The 17066-nt window shown below is 34.0% G+C and overlaps 1 non-coding gene across 1 annotated transcript; it reads left to right on the top strand.

The window, feature by feature from the left end:
* The first annotated feature begins 11274 nt into the window (after positions 1–11274).
* LOC127900127 (small nucleolar RNA R71) lies at positions 11275–11378 on the top strand. Its single transcript, XR_008052149.1, has one exon. It is a non-coding gene; the product is annotated as a small nucleolar RNA R71 (small nucleolar RNA).
* The last annotated feature ends 5688 nt before the right edge of the window (positions 11379–17066 follow it).

Raw genomic sequence — 17066 nt, 5'->3', positions numbered from 1 at the left:
ATTAAGATCATGGTAAAGTGTTGAGTGTAAATCTAGAGACTCAGGTATTTAATTTGAATTGTTTCATCTTTAATTTATTCCTACATCTTTTTAATTTAAATTTCAGTACTATTCAGAATTTACATCCAACCAATTTACATATAAAATTGAAAAATTAACCTTATACATAATTATATCTACCTCCTTGTGGGATCAACACTCTTCACTATTAATTTATACTACAATAGGTTCATGCACTTGCAAGTATAATAAAATTTGAAAAATAACTTTGCAAGCAACCTAAGAAGATTTGGTAAAAGAATTCGAGATTTCACTTAAATTTCCATCTGACTTACTAGACATGCAAGTGTAAGCATGAGAATCTCTTGGACATAACCAAGATCAAAAGGATTATCTTAAACAGAAGAGACTAAAAAATTTACATTTGGCAAACTAGGTTACTTATCGAAATAGATTTCTTTCTTTCCGATCAAACATTGAAAAATCCATTATTTTTTTTCTACTTTATGCAATTAGACAATAATGAAAAATAAATTATAAATATAAGGGTAGGTTCAAGGGATACAACTTTTATACACAAATTTAATCACAATTTTCTAATTAGTGGATCAGAAAAAAAAATCAAAGGTCAAGACTTGATGACATGATTTATTAGTTTTATTAGTATTCCTTTCATTAATACTCTATCTTTCTCCTCTCTTCTCTTTGATATGAGAAAATATTTTTTTACTCCTAGGGTTCGTTACAATAGCTTATTTCACCTTTACCTTTTAAATAATAAACTATTAATTTTATTAGTATTCCTCTCATTAATATTTTATCTTTCTCTTCTATTCTCTTTAATATGGGAAAATGTCTTTTTTACCCTAGGGTTCGATGCAATAGCCCATATCATTCTTATATTTTAAACAATGACCTATTTTATCTCTACTTTTCAAACAGTAGTGGAAAATACCCTTATGTGAATTTACACATAGTTTAATGTATAATTTTTCAAGGGCAAAATATGATTTTTAGTTAAATAGATGTAAATAAAAATCTCAAGAATAGTTAATTAGCATATGACTTTCTACATAAATTTAAAATTTAAGAATAACTTAAAGAAACAAAAATAACACTAAAGAATATGCAATATATATATATATACACACATATATATACATACATATATATATATATATATATACACACATATATATACATACATATATATATATATATATATATATATATATATATGTATGTATATATATATGTTGTGCAAATTTTATTGAACTCGCAAGTATATGAATCTATTGTAGAATAGATTAATGGTGACGAGTGTCGATCCCATGAGGAGGTGGATTTTAATTATATGTAGAATTAATTTTGTATGAGGGTGGTTGGATTTGTAGTGAAAGTGACTTAGATTATCCTAAAATTGGAATTGAAATAGCGAGAATAAATTAAAGAAAATCTATTGAAACGATGTACTGGGGCATCTGGATCTGTATCAACATGCACCATGGGCTAAATATTCCTTATTAATGCCAATTAAATCATGAGGGGGCAATCCACACCTCATGAACCACACTCTAATCAATATGGTGCTAAGGGCTTATCGTGCCAAATAATAATAACCTTGTACTAGAGAGCTGGTGAAACCAAGGCGGTATGTAGACAAGGTTATTATTATTTGTCGACGAGAAGTCAAAACATCCATAAAAACTAGAGGGGAAGGGAAAATAAATGTACCAAATAAAGCCCATGACACATGTTGAAACTTCACCTTCAACCCAAGATTGAAAGAAAATTAGCTACTCATAATTGAAGTAGGGGCAAAATGGAAATTTATAAAATTACATAGAAAATACAAGATGGAAAAGGAATTACAGCAAAATGGAGTCCAAAAATGGATTATGAGATATCAAATTAGGGGGGGAGGTCCCCTTTTTATAGATACATTGAGTAAATCATTGCCATCAGATTAAAAACAGTTTGGACGTTCAGGATTGTGCCACGTCATCAGTCAACAGTACGCAGTTTGAACAGTAACATGGTTTGACCCAGCTTGAAAAGTGATGCGGTTTGGTTGAAAATAATCCTGCGCAATGCATGTACCGTACGTGAGATTTTTAGTCCACTGATATGCTGCCACGTCACCATAAACAGTACATAAGAATTTTAGTCCAACAGGATCATGACACCTCATCAGTCAATGCCACATCATCGGTCAATGCCACGTCATCGATCCGTCTATGTACAGTGTCGTGAACAGTAACGTAGACAGTACCGTACATGTGAATAGTATCGTACATGTGAACAGTGCCATTTTTCCTTTTATGCTCCTCCTAAGGTTTTCGACTGTCCTGAGTTCAAAAGTGATGTCTGTTTTTCCGTTTGATCTCTCGTTTATTGTGAAATGACTATGATGCCCCTAAAATACATAAAATACTTAGTTAACATAAAACACACGTAATTAAATCACAAGAAGCTTCAATACATAAAAGTAAGGGTGTTAGTAAGACTTGAAATGTAAATGACGATTTTCTCCTTTATAAATATACATTTTCTAACACTCAACACACCCCCCAACTAGCTTATTGCTAGTCCCTAGCAAATAAAGCGAAAATAAAATTCAAAACCAAAATGATTTTTTTTTTAAACAATCATGTTTATTCGATCAGACAAATGATAGTAATCAAATAAAAGTATAAGCATTATCTCCAGTCTAAAGAAACATCACACCCACATCAACCATCCACATAAATTAGCCCAGTAGACTTTGTCACAGCTCCTTTCAAGAATGACATGTTAAACCCTAAAATCTCACTGGAAATAGTGACACTCTCACAAAGAAATTAAACCCAATAAAAATAGTCACTCTAATGAATGGTAATTGAGAGAGAAAATAATAAAAAAGTGATATCACATACTCTCACCAAGATGAAAGAAATATGCCCTCAGCTTAGAAATAATACGATCTCAAGTCAAACAAAATTGCTAGTCAACCCAATTTATTTATCTTTTTTTTATTATGCACCACTACATCTTTTTAGCCCATATAACTAGTTTCTATTTCAAACTATAGTTCCCTAAAATCAAGAAGGACTTTTATTAGGACGTAACGTAGGCTAAGGACATGGCTAACAAAGAAGGAAAATAAGGAAAACAAAGTGTATGTTTGAGAAAAATGCAGAGAATTTCTTTTTTTTGTTTTGGAAGTTGCAAGGTAGATTTCACCTATTATTGTTATTATTTTTTTCTCTCTTTTTTTTTTGAACCAACAATTTTTTTTTTGTTTGGCACAACTTGATTGAACAAAATAATTATTTACATTTTTCTCAAACATAAATAGGTGATGGAACGTGTAAGATATTAGGTAATACTCCAAATCGGAGTGGGTCAAGATGATAAGTTTGACAAAGAAAATGTTTGTTTTTAAAAAGGCTCAAAAGGGTTAACTATGGATATTTCATAAAAGCGATGGCTAAAAAGGCTCAAACGGATCAAAGATGGCTTTTCCATCGTCTTTTAGGGCTCTAAATAATCTTCCATATTTACTAGTTAGATGGGCCTCCAAATGTAGCAACACACATTTTTTTTTTCATTTTTTTAAGGGTTAACTCAAAAGAAATCTAGAGATCGTGTATAAAATAATAAACTGCTAAGCTATATAAAGAATGGGCATAATGGTTGCTCTCCAAGAAAAATGATAGGCTCAAAAACTCACTTGGTACTTATTATGACATGTTCATTCCTTCAAGCAACTCATATTTGTCTCCGACATCAACATGTAGAGTAGCAAACATAGCGTAACATCACTTAAGACCAAACATAATACAAATACTAAAATTTGAAATTAATCATGTCATCCAATGTTAAAACAAATCACATAATTTTTTTTTCAAACAACATTATACCCACCAACCTATTCTAAACATGAAATGAAAATATGTATGCAGAAATGCGAAAATGATGCAGAAAAACTAATTAGAAAAGTTACACTTAAAATGATAGAAAAAGAAAATATTTTTTTTAAAACTTAGAAGATGCGTTTCTAGAGGCACTACACTCCATATTCAGCCATTTTCGACTCAAAAATTTGAAAATGTATATTTATAAAGGAGAAATTAAAAAGAAGAAGAAAAATGAACATCAAAACCTAATAAAGAAAAAGAAAATGTCTGAATTTTTTTTTTCAAATGATGAAGATGCGTTTCTAGAGTCACTACACTCCATATTCAGCCATCTTCAATACAAAAAGTTAGCAACAGGTAGTTTCTACAACAACAAATCAATAAAAACTTAACCAAGATTCCACAATTGTTGACTATTCCCTCCACCCAACTGGAACGAAACATTGTCCTCAATATTTTAAAGGAAATAAGTAGAGTTTAGAAGACATCACCTGGGTGGTGTAACATAGAAGAAAATATTTACAAGCGGAGAGTTAAATCTAATTTGTACTTCTTACTGCGGCTACTCTTACCATCATTATTTGAATACTCCAACACAAAGGTCCAGGGGTCTGGCTCCGGTTTATAAGCTTGTAGCAGATCAAGTAGCTCATTAGTAGTGTGAGCACAAATAAAAAGTTTTTTCGCATTGGAAGGAATGAAATAATTTTTTATTGCATGGTTAAGAAATGCGATAAAGCCATCATAAAAGTTATTGACATTTAACAAACCGATGGGTTTCTGGTGAATGTGCAGATGGGCCCAAGATGCTAGTGTGATAAGTGCCTCTAATGTTGCAAGATCTCCTGGAAGGAAAATAAAAGCATCAGCATGATTAAGCATTTCAGTTATTCTTTCTTGCATACCTGAGACGACTAACTCTTCTCCAGTCGATGAGTCAAACAAACTGCTCAAAGGTTTTAGAGCTCTTGGGATAATGCCTAACACTTGACTTCCTCTAACAAAAGCAGCTTCTGAGACCAATTTTGATAACCCTTGGTTATCTCCTCCATACACCAAGTGTAATTTTCTCTCTGCTATGCTTCGACCAAGATCTATGGCTGCCTCAACGAACTCTTTATGTTTGTCATAGTTAAATCCAGAAAGTACACAAATGTTCTTGAATTGTCTATTGGGAGTAGCTACCATTGGGATACTTCTCAAAAACAATTTGTGAGTGCTTGACAAAAAAAATCACATTTAAGAATCTTGGTGACAGTGGGTCACAGCTGTGTATGAGGTAGCATGTCAATGTCAAATAAGGCGTAAAGCACATGGCTCGCGAGTCAAAAAGGAAATAGTAAAAAGAAAAAAAACAATGATAAAATAAAAATAAAATTATTAAAGACAATAATGCAAATGATAAAACAACAGTGAGATAAAATATCAGTGAAGTAAAAGGATATTTATAGGTAGTTGCGACTGTGGCTCACATCTTCTTCTAGTTTTACATCTAGAAACGTCTTGAACGCCCTCTATGGGTCGAGGATAGGCTTCCCATCCAGTTTTCTTATAAACTAGCAAACATGGTTGTTTATAGTCAGATTCCCGAGACTATATCGTGCATGCTCTTTCTGGAATAATGGCCATAACTGGAGAATCGCTCCTTGCACATATCCACTGGGATGCGTTTCAAGAGGCAAAAGGATATCATCCAATGACTCCTTATTCAAGTCATCCCTAATGAATTGAATCTTATCTTCCCTGTTTTCAGACACCATTCCTAAAGAACATGGGTTTTATCGCAACTCATTCTGGCACACTTATGACAAGCAACAGAAATTCTTCGAGCTCGTCGTTTTCTTGCATAATTTCCTTTACCACAACTAGGCATGTATGCAATAAATTTTGGAGGCAACTCACCTGCTAATCGTACTTTCGCCTCGATTAACCAATGGATGTCAGTAGGTATGTTATTCCCTATGAGCAATCGCATGCATTCGGACCGGGCTTTATAGATTGTAAGAAGGGCATTCTGAGAAAGTGAAGGGAATCGATTGTGAAGCTTTGCTAGAATCTCGTTTCTGTCCATACCTTCGCCTTAGAATATCAGTTATTATGGGAAACTGAAGTAACCGACTTGATTGTCACGGAGTACCGTTATCCGCCACTTCATCGGGGTAACAAACTAAAGCACACAAACAGAAAAACAAATTAAAACATACAAAGAAAATTAAAATCGTCCTCTTATTGAATTTACCTCAAGCTCCAACTGGATGTTGTAGACACCTCTCTCAATGTCTCTGAGTTGGCTTTCTAAATCCTCAACATAGGATACTAACTCTGGTGGTTACAAAGCCCAAATACGATGTGTCTTAGAAAATCGAATCTGCCTTTTGAGATGAGGTTTTACACGTTGAAGTGGTTTAAGAATGTTCAGGAGGAACTGTTTAGCTATGACACTCATGATTAACAATGATAAGAGAAAACTTAATGGTTAAACAAACACACTTATGCAAAAATAATTTCAATTAGCAAAAGAATAATAAAAAGAGAAAAAAATCAAATCACTGAAAAGAAAGAAAAATTCAATTCAAATCTGGTGGATCACTTAAATTTATTTCGGTGTCCTCTCCATATGATTTGTACTCTAGATATGGCTTTAATCTTTGACCATTAACTTTAAACGTGACACCGTTTTTTGGATCCTTAATTTCAATTGCCCCATGTGAAAAAATAGTATGAACAATAAAGGGGCCAGACCATCGAGAGTGTAACTTACCTGGGAATAGGTGCAAGCGAGAATTGAATAAAAGCACTTTCTGACCTGGAGTGAAAGATTTTCTGATAATTTGCTTGTCATGGAAGACTTTCATTCGTTGCTTGTAAATTTTGGCATTTTTGTATGCATCATTGCGAATTTCTTCAAGTTGTGCCAGTTGTAATCTTCTTTTTGAGCTGGCTTGCTACATGTCAAAGTTGAATTTCTTGATAGCCCAATATGCATGATGCTCGAGTTCCACAGGTAGGTGGCAAGCTTTTCCATACACTAGCCTGTAGGGTGACATCCCAATTGGGGTCTTGAAAGCCGTTCTATATGCCCATAATGCATTATCAAGTCTTAATGACCAATCTTTTCTGTCTGGCCTCACCGTCTTTTCTAATATGTGCTTTATTTCTCGATTGGAGATCTCAACTTGGCCACTGGTTTGCGGATGATATGGGGTCGCTACTTTGTGAGTGATTGAATACTTTGTCAAAAGAGCTTTGAATGCTTTGTTACAAAAGTGGACACCACCATCACTGATTATCACTCGAGGGAATCCAAAGCGTGAAACAATGTTGCTTTTCAAAAATCCTATCACCACCTTGTGATCATTGGTTCTACATGGAATTGCTTCTACCTATTTTGATACGTAGTCAACAGCAACCAATATGTATTGATAGCCAAAAGAAGGGGGAAAGGGTCCTATGAAGTCGATACCCCATACATAAAAAATCTCAACCACTAAAATTGGATTTAGTGGCATCATATTCCTTCGTGTAATGCTCCCCATTCGTTGACACCTATCACATAAAGAACAGGAGGTGTAAGCGTCTCGAAATATAGTTGGCCAATAGAAACCACATTGTAAAACTTTAGTTGCTGTTTTCTTAGCACTGAAATGGCCTCCACAAGCTTGTTCGTGGCAGAATGAAAGGATATTTTGAATTTCACTTTCTGGGACACATTGACTAACAATTTGATCTGCACAATACTTGAACAAATAAGGGTCATCCCAAAAGAAATTCTTTATTGCTGCAAAAAATTTGGCCTTGTCTTGCTTGGTCCAATGCTCTGGAAGTTGACCTGTAACAAGATAATTAACTATATCAGCATACCAAGGTAATACTTCCACACTCATCAATTTTTCATCTGGAAATGATTCATTCAATGGTAATGATTCCATAATTGTGTCAAAATAGAGACGAGAGAGATGGTCTGCCACAACATTTTCTATGCCTTTATTATCTTTGAATTCCAAGTCAAATTCCTGCAAAAGTAACACCCAACGAATTAGTCTAGCTTTTGCATCTTTCTTTGTGAGAAGATATTTAAGAGCAGCATGATCTGTGAATATAATTATTTTACAACCAATGAGATAAGATCGAAATTTTTCCAATGCAAACACTACTGCTAGCATTTCTTTTTCAGTAGTTGAATAGTTCAACTGTGCATCATTCAATGTCATACTAGCATAGTAAATAATATGGAGAATTCGATCAACTCTTTATCCTAATACTGCTCCTACTGCATAATCAGATGCATCACACATGAGCTCAAATGGTAAGCTCCAATTTGGGGGCTGAATGATGGGTGATGATGTCAACAATCACTTTAATTTTTCAAATGCCACAAGACATGAATCATAAAAGATAAAAGGTACATCCTTAGTAAGTAGATTGCATAAGGGTCTAGAAACTTTACTAAAATCTTTAATGAAACGTCTATAGAAACCAACATGCCCAAGAAAAGATCTTACTTCTCTGACTATTTTTGGTGGAGGAAGATTAGAAATGAGATTCATCTTGGCTTTGTCAACCTCAATACCTTTGCTCAAAATGATGTGACCGAGAACAATACCTTGTTTTACTATAAAATGGCACTTCTCCCAATTTAAGACTAAGTTCTTCTTGATACATCTCTGCAGAACTAGTGTTATATGATGTAAACATTGATCAAACAAGTCACCAAAGACAGAAAAATCATCCATAAAGACTTCAAGGAATCGTTCAACCATATCAGAAAAAATGCTCAACATGCATCGTTGAAATGTAGCAGGTGCATTACATAATCCAAATGGCATTCTTCTATATGCCAAAGTGCCAAAAGGGCAAGTGAAAGTGGTTTTCTCTTGATCTTTTGGTGTTATGAGAATCTGATTATATCCTGAGTAGCCATCTAGAAAGCAATAAAATTCATGGCCTGCTAATCTATCAAGCATTTGGTCGATAAATGGTGAAGGAAAATGGTCTTTATGCGTGACAGAATTTAACTTTCTATAATCAATGCATACATGCCATCCTGTACTTACTCTAGTGGGTATCAATTTATTATCGACATTGGTAACTACTGTGACTCCTGACTTTTTGGGGACAACTTGTACATGACTGACCCATGAACTATCAGAAATGGGGTAAATGATACCTGCGTCTAATAGTTTAAGGACTTCAGTTATAACAACTTCTTTCATGTTAGGATTTAACCGACGTTGTATTTTCCTAGTAGGTTTAGCATTTTCATCAAGGTGAATGTAATGCATGCAGTCTACTGGGTTTATACCTTTTATGTCTGCTATGGTCCATCCTAATGCTCATTTGTGCTCTTTTAAAACATCCAACAACTTACCTTTTTGTCATCATTGAGGGATGATGAGATGATTACCGGCAGAGTACTTTCTTCTCCCAAAAATGCATATTCCAATGTGTTGGGTAATGGTTTGAGCTCGAGTTTCGGTGGTAATTCTGATGATGGGATGAGTTTCTTCTCTGATGGTGCTAGTTGTTCAACTCTTGACTTCCATTTATTAGTGTCCATGGATGGTGCTGAGTCAAGTAGGGCGTTGTCCTCTTCAACTGATCTGTCAATATCAAAATCCAAACCAAAGTGAGTTAAACATGTTTGTAAAGGATCATCACTAAGGTTTGAAATAAAAGTATTATCAACTAATGATTCAATTAAATCCACATCAACAATTCCATCATCTGCATTATGAGGTTGTTTGGCAATGTTGAAGATGTTTAGTTCCATAGTCATGTTGCCGAAGGACAACTACATATTTCCAGTCCTGCATTAAATGTGAGCATCCGCAGTTGCCAAGAAAGGTCGGCCTAGAATAATGGGGATGTGCTTCCTTGAATCCTGTATTGGTTGAGTGTTAATTACAATGAAATCAACAGGAAAATAAAACTTGTCTACCTGGATAAGCACGTCCTCCACAATACCACGAGGTATTTTCGTTGACCGATCTGCAAGCTGTAACACCACTGGAGTTGGGTGTAATTCTCCCAGTCCAAGTTTCACGAATACAGAGTAAGGTAACAAATTTACACTAGCTCCTAAATCCAACAAAGCATTCTCAATTGTGTGGTTCCCTATACTACATGAGATTGTGAAGGAGCCTAGGTCTTTGCATTTTAGAGGAATTTTGTGTTGGAGTATAGAACTAACGTTTTCTATTAAAAATGCCTTCTTTTGAACATGAATGTTTCTCTTTTTAGTACAAAGGTCTTTAAGAAACTTGGCAGAAGATGGAACTTGTTTAATAGCATCAAGCAAAGTGATGTTAACACTTACCTGTTTGAAGATTTCAAGAATCTCACCTGTGAATATTCCCTTCTTTCCTTTAGCTAGCCTTTGAGGAAATGGAGCTTTGGGAACATATTCTCGTGGGTTGGTTTCTTCTTTCTCCTCCGGTGATGAGTCCTCAACATTCACAGGTACAATTTGATTTTCTTTTGTCACTGGCATCTCCACTTTGTTGTCGACTTCTTTTCCTTTTCGCAAGGTCATGGCAGCTTTGACCTCCCCATGCTGCTGTGGTGAACTGGTACTTGCTTCATGTACTCCTTTAGGATTAAGCACTGGTTGACTTGGAAATTTACCTTTCTCAACAGTCATTGCCAAGGTCTGAACTAAAGAAGCAAGTTGTCCCACCATCTTCTCGAGGCTTGAAACGATTGGGCTTGTGAGTTGAAGCCTGCTCTCAACTCATTTCGTAGTCCATCAATGGTGCGGTTCTGTTGCTCAATGGTAGAGTGAGTAACATTCTTGAAATTCTGGAATGCATCCTCCCATGGTCTGGGTTGAGTGTAGTTCTGGTTTTGATTGTATGGTCTAAATGGGGGCTAAGAGGCTTGAGGAATTTGAGGAGTTGGTTGCATTGGTGGAGTTGGAGGTGCTGGTCCATTCTGTTGGAATCCTTGAGACCATGAAAAATTGGGGTGGTCTCTCCATCCAGGGTTATATGTGTTGGAGTATGGGTTGTAATTTGATGGTTTTCTCATTACACCTATGGCATTGGCTTGATCTGAGTATAAGTCATGGTCATGTGACTTTGTTGATTTAGCAATTGATAACGATGCTATTTGTCGAGAGAGACCTTCAATTATCGATTTGATTTCTTTAATTTCTGAACTTGACTCACCAATGTGAACCTCATTTACTCCCTTAATTCTTCTAGTATTCATGATTGCTCGACTCCGTTATTGGGAATTATCCGCTTGTCGCTAGAAGAATTCCCAAATCTCTGATGCACTTTTTGACATTAGCTCTCCTCTACTTGTTGCCATTAGCCATTCTTGTACATTCGGCAATAATCCCTCCAAAACGTATTGGCATTGGTGTCATTTCTCGTACCCATGATGTGGACACTTCAAGAGTAGCCCATTGAATCACTCCCATGTTTCGAAAAACTACTCATCTTCTCTCTGGGTAAACTCCGAGATTTCCCTGCGAATAGCATTGGTTTTATGCACTGGGAAATATTTATTCAAAAATTTCGTTACCATTTGTTCCCATGATGTGATGCTATTGGCAGGCAATATATTAATCCATGAACGAGCTCTATCCTTTAAAGAAAATGGGAATAATCTGAGTTTAACATCATCGTCTGAAAAAATCTCGTATTTAAAAGTTTGACAAATATCATGAAAATCATTCAGATGATTATATGGGTCCTCATTTTCTAAGCCATAGAATGTTGGGAGACAATTTAGCACACTAGGTTTTAGTTCAAAACTCATAGTAGCTACATTTGGGTATCTTATATATGATGTGCTCAAATTAGTTAAGGGACTAAAATAGTGCTTAAATGGCCTCTCCTGTGGTGCTTGTTGTTGTTGCAAATCCATTTCAAATTTATTTTTAACGTGCTTGTGTGTGCGAAGTATTTTTTCTAGTTCAAGGTCTATAGGTTCAAGATTAGGTAATAATGACCTACGACCATGCATGCAAGGAACACAAAAATAAATGGGAACAAAACAAATAAAAATAAAGAAAAAAAACCAAATTACGGTACTAACCTTATCATGTTGTTACAACCTTACTATAAAAATACATAGAAAAATACGTGAAATAAATTAACTAAAACTAAATTAATAAGATAAACAAAAAAAATTACAAAAAAAATAAATTGAAAATTAAATTACAGAACTTTAAAGAAGAGAAAAAGAAATGAAATGAAATTCTTACCTTAAAATATAAATTCACTCTTTTTTTTCAATAAAAAAAATGCAAGAATACAAATAAAAGAAATTATTCACAAAAATTAATTTTATGAATTAAAATAACTTACCTCCCCGGTAACGGCGCGAAAAACTTGTTGTGCAAATTTTATTGAACTCGCAAGTGCACAAATCTATTGTAGAATAAATTAATGGTGACGAGTGTCGATCCCACGAGGAGGTGGATTTTAATTATATATAGAATTAATTTTGTATGAGGGTGGTTGGATTTGTAGTGAAAGTGACTTAGATTATCCTAAAATTGGAATTGAAATGGCGAGAATAAATTGAAGAGAAATCTATTGAAATGATGTACTTGGGTATCTGGATCCGTATCAACATGCACCATGGGTTAAATATTCCTTATTAATGCCAATTAAATCATGAGGGGGGAATCCACACCTCATGAACCACACTCTAATTAATATGGTGCTAAGAGCTTATCGTGCCAAATAATAATAACCTTGAACTAGAGAGCCGGTGAAACCAAGGCGGTATCTAGACAAGATTATTATTATTTGTCGACGAGAAGTCAAAATATCCACAAAAACTAGAGGGGAAGAGAAAATAAATTTACCAAATAAAGCCCATGACACATGTTGAAACTTCACCTTCAACCCAAGCTTGAAAGAAAATTAGCTACTCATAATTGAACTAGGGGTAAAATAAGAATTTATAAAAATACGTAGAAAATACAAGATGGAGAAGGAATTACAGAAAATGGAGTCAAAAAATGGATTAAGAGATATCAAATTAGAGGGGGAGGTCCCCTTTTTATAGATACATTGAGTAAATCATTGCCATCAGATTAAAAACAGTTTGGACACTCAGGATTGTGCCACGTCATCAGTCAACAGTACGCGGTTTTACCACGCGGTTTGAACAGTAATACGGTTTGACCCGACTTGAACAGTGACGCGGTTTGGTTGAAAATAATCTTGTGTAATGCATGTACCGTACGCGATATTTTTGGTCCACTGATATGCTGCCACGTCACCATAAACAGTACATAAGAATTTTAGTCCAACAGGATCATGACACCTCATCAGTCAATGCCACATCATCGGTCAATGCCACGTCATCGATCCGTCTATGTGAACAGTGTCGTGAACAGTAACGTAGACAGTACCGTACATGTGAACGGTGCCATTTTTCATTTTATGCTCCTCTTAAGGTTTTCGACCGTCCTGAGTTCAAAAGTGATGTCCATTTTGCCGTTTGATCTCTCGTTTATTGTGAAATGACTATGATGCCCCTAAAATACATAAAATACTTAATTAAAATAAAACACACGTAATTAAATCACAAGAAGCTTAAATACATAAAAGTAAGGGTGTTAGTAAGACTTGAAATGTAAAATGACGATTTTCTCCTTTATAAATATATATTTTCTAACACTCAACAATATACACACATATATATACACACCAGCGTCCGAGAGGGAGGCTAGTGGCCTTTGGATTCAAATCGAAAGGCCACGTAACCGAAAAAAATAAAAAGAAGGAATTTAGGGCCGTTGGACTTCAATCCAACGTCCAAAAGTTCCTTCCCGGATGTTGTTCCAATTCAGGAGTCTCAGATTGGAACAACACTCAATCACTACTACACAAATGAACATAGATGACATTTAAATTAATCTTATGATGACGAAGTAAAATTAGTCATCTTTGTAACAGTCATCTAAAACGAGGTACAAAAGATGAAGCGTAAAGATGGTTATCTAATAAGCACCATAGATGACTCATTTCTCAAAAAGCAATCATCTAATGTTGTTCTAATTTTGTAAAGAACCGTGTTCAGTATCAACATAGGTGACTTACTTTTCAAAAAATCAGTCATTTAGTATTGTAAAAGAACTATCTTCTCTCTGAGTATAAATGACTAATTTTAAGTAATGGGCGTCAACAATAGTAGTCACCATAATATGAATAGATTACTGAAAATCTGAAAAGCCTATTATTATTATTATTATTATTATTATTATTATTATTACTGCAATAAATTTTTTTGAAAAGCTGCAACATAAAAATAAATATTCATCAAGCAATTACAATACTCGTATATAAATTTGGCACATGACAAACAATACCAAAAATAATCTTTATGTTTATAATTTCCAAATGAAAGTAACTAGATATCCATATCTCTTTTTTTCTTAAAATAGAACCGTATTACATTCTTCACAAGAACAACAAAATGCAGCTACCCCCCCCCCCCCAAGTTGGCTACTCCAATAATCATGCCAAAGCCAAAGGGAGTTGGAGAGTGAAACCTTTTGATGAACCTTCCTTAATTACAAAATCAAAATAATTGAAATAATTTTATAACCTTTTTAATATCTTATTCGAAACAAAGATAATAAAAAAGATGTAGATAAAAATAATAATCCTATTCATTTACTAACCTCGCAAAGTCATTGTGCTACAAAATTTAGCGAAAAATGTTCTGCCATATGTACTCTACCCACTCCACTCTTACTTTATCAATATCCTTTTGAGTGAAACTATCTCGTCCAACAAACTATATTTCATGCACAAAATAGTCAACATTAATACATGCATCAACCTTATGAAATCTATAAATTTTAAAAGGATAAGGAGATAACTACCAAGTTTTTTTATTGAATCGGCCTAGTTTTCAATGATTTCCTTCATAAATCTCATGACATAATATCCACATTCAACATTTGTAGTTTGTTGAGGACACTACACAAAAATTTTGAATTAATTAATGTCATCTACATATGTAAATAAATTTAAATTGAACATACATATGTACAATTTCATATACCTTAACCCTTTTCCAAACAAAGGATTTCCGATTCGTATTTCCCATTTTTGCTACAAAAATCTTGAAAGCACTTAAGATACATAATTAAATACACATTTAGTCAAGCATGTTTTAATAAATGCATTATAATTGACAAAAAACGACAATAACTTATAGTGATACAAAGTTCTTCAAATCAGGGCGATGTTCATGACCGAGTGAATAAAACATATACTATAACTTTGTGCGGATCCACAACAATCAACATCCAATGTTTGCTATATATAATGATAAATATCAGCCTTGCATATTTTTGTAAAAGAAAAAGAGAATAAACTCCAAATGCTATATACAATTAATAAAATAACAAACCTGGTATTGTAAGGAAACATCATAAGTTGTTCTGGATCAAGTATTTCCATTCTAAATACCATTGCACGAGCTCTAGTCTCATAATTATTTCCAGTTTCATTACAAAAGATTGAAGGATTATCAAATTTGTAAATATGTTCCAGGGGATGATCCTTCAAGACTTGGTACAGATGCCTACAGAAAACAAGTAATAATTACTTCACTGTATAAATAAAAATTATAACTAATTATTTTGCCAAGAAAATAAGTAATTTAATTAAATTACTTCATGTAACAAGTTATTGTTGCGACCCCAATCTTTTCCATGCTACAAAATTGTACAATGTCATCAACTGATAAATATAATTCAACTTGTTCATTGTCGAAGATCCCTGGATAAATTTCAATAAATAATGCTTTAGTCAACACTCGGCGAGCGTACTTGCAAAGAGCATCTATTCTTGCTGGCGCTTTGTATTCCTGCACATTCTCAATAGATTTTTTTATGTAACTACAAATATGTATGAGATATCTACAAGCGAAAACAGAAATTAATTAACTAAAAAAAAGAAGAATAAGACATTATAGGCGTCAATGATATGCTCAGTTAAATGCTAAATTTATATACGAGTGCGACATATAATGGCAGAATACTTAGACTCTATGTGATTTTTTAAATCTTTCAACGCAATTTTTCAAAGGGTTAATGTTCACTGTTCATTAAGCAAGAATATAATTTCGGATATGATTTGGGGTGTTTTTGACTTTGTGATGACCACATATTAAATGGAAAATGATATTTGAACAGTGGTAAGACAGAAATAATAACTACCGCGGCATGAACATTACTATCATTTTCTTACAATACACATATTTCTATCTTCGAAACATTACTTAGCTACAAGAGTTGTATTTGATTGCAGTTTGTAAAATTTTCTAGACAGCTGCGGGATAAATTATGTGTATCAAACAAATAAGCAACACTTCACGAATGTTGTTTATTTGTTTGATACCCTATTCCCCACTCCAAAATTAAAAAAAAAATATTAATAATTTAAGACGAATCAAAAGCAAACAATTAATTATAGATATATACCTCAAAATCATTCAAGATGACAAATTGCTTAGGCACGCAACATGGGATCCAATGGCATGGCTAACAATAACTAACTCATCCCTGACAGGCCTTGGTAAAAAGGCATCCCCTTTAATTGCAATATTAATAGCCACACGAACATCCGTGACTGCCAATGGTACTCCATGCATAGTAGAATTAAGATCATTGTTTTCTAACATTGTACCTTTGGTTACAATACTATTTATGCTGCCCACTGCTAACATACATGATTTGCCCTGCATCATCTATGAGTAAAGTATTAATCATAGCATTATAAGTGATTAAAATCTAAACTTTGAGATTTGGAATTTAAAAAAAATATAGAACTGCACTTATTTTTTATTTATACTTTTTTCTTCTTGAAGCACTCATTTTGCATATGTACTTGTTTTTTCTTGGAGCACTTTTTCTTCATTCTTGGTTCTTTGGAGCAGCTGCCTTTTTCTGAGCGAACTTTTGGTGACTAGATCGGTAGGACTCCATTCTTTCAGAATTCTTCAAAAAAATGCATCATTTGTTCTTATACAATCTTCCCTACATTTTTCTCTAATAGAAATTTTTCTTGTGAAATTTTCTCATAATTTTCCTCTAGTTGAGTTATACGCTCTTGTAACTCATTGTTGGATGAGAAACTTTGTTTTTTTCCTTCCAAAGTATGAAGAAGGTGTGGCAAAACGTCCTCCAGT

The sequence above is a fragment of the Citrus sinensis genome, chromosome 9 (genome assembly GCF_022201045.2).
Source record: "Citrus sinensis cultivar Valencia sweet orange chromosome 9, DVS_A1.0, whole genome shotgun sequence".
NCBI classification, from domain to species: domain Eukaryota; kingdom Viridiplantae; phylum Streptophyta; class Magnoliopsida; order Sapindales; family Rutaceae; genus Citrus; species Citrus sinensis.
The sequence above is the reverse complement of the archived record's forward strand: the minus strand, read 5'-3'. Positions and strand labels throughout refer to the sequence as shown.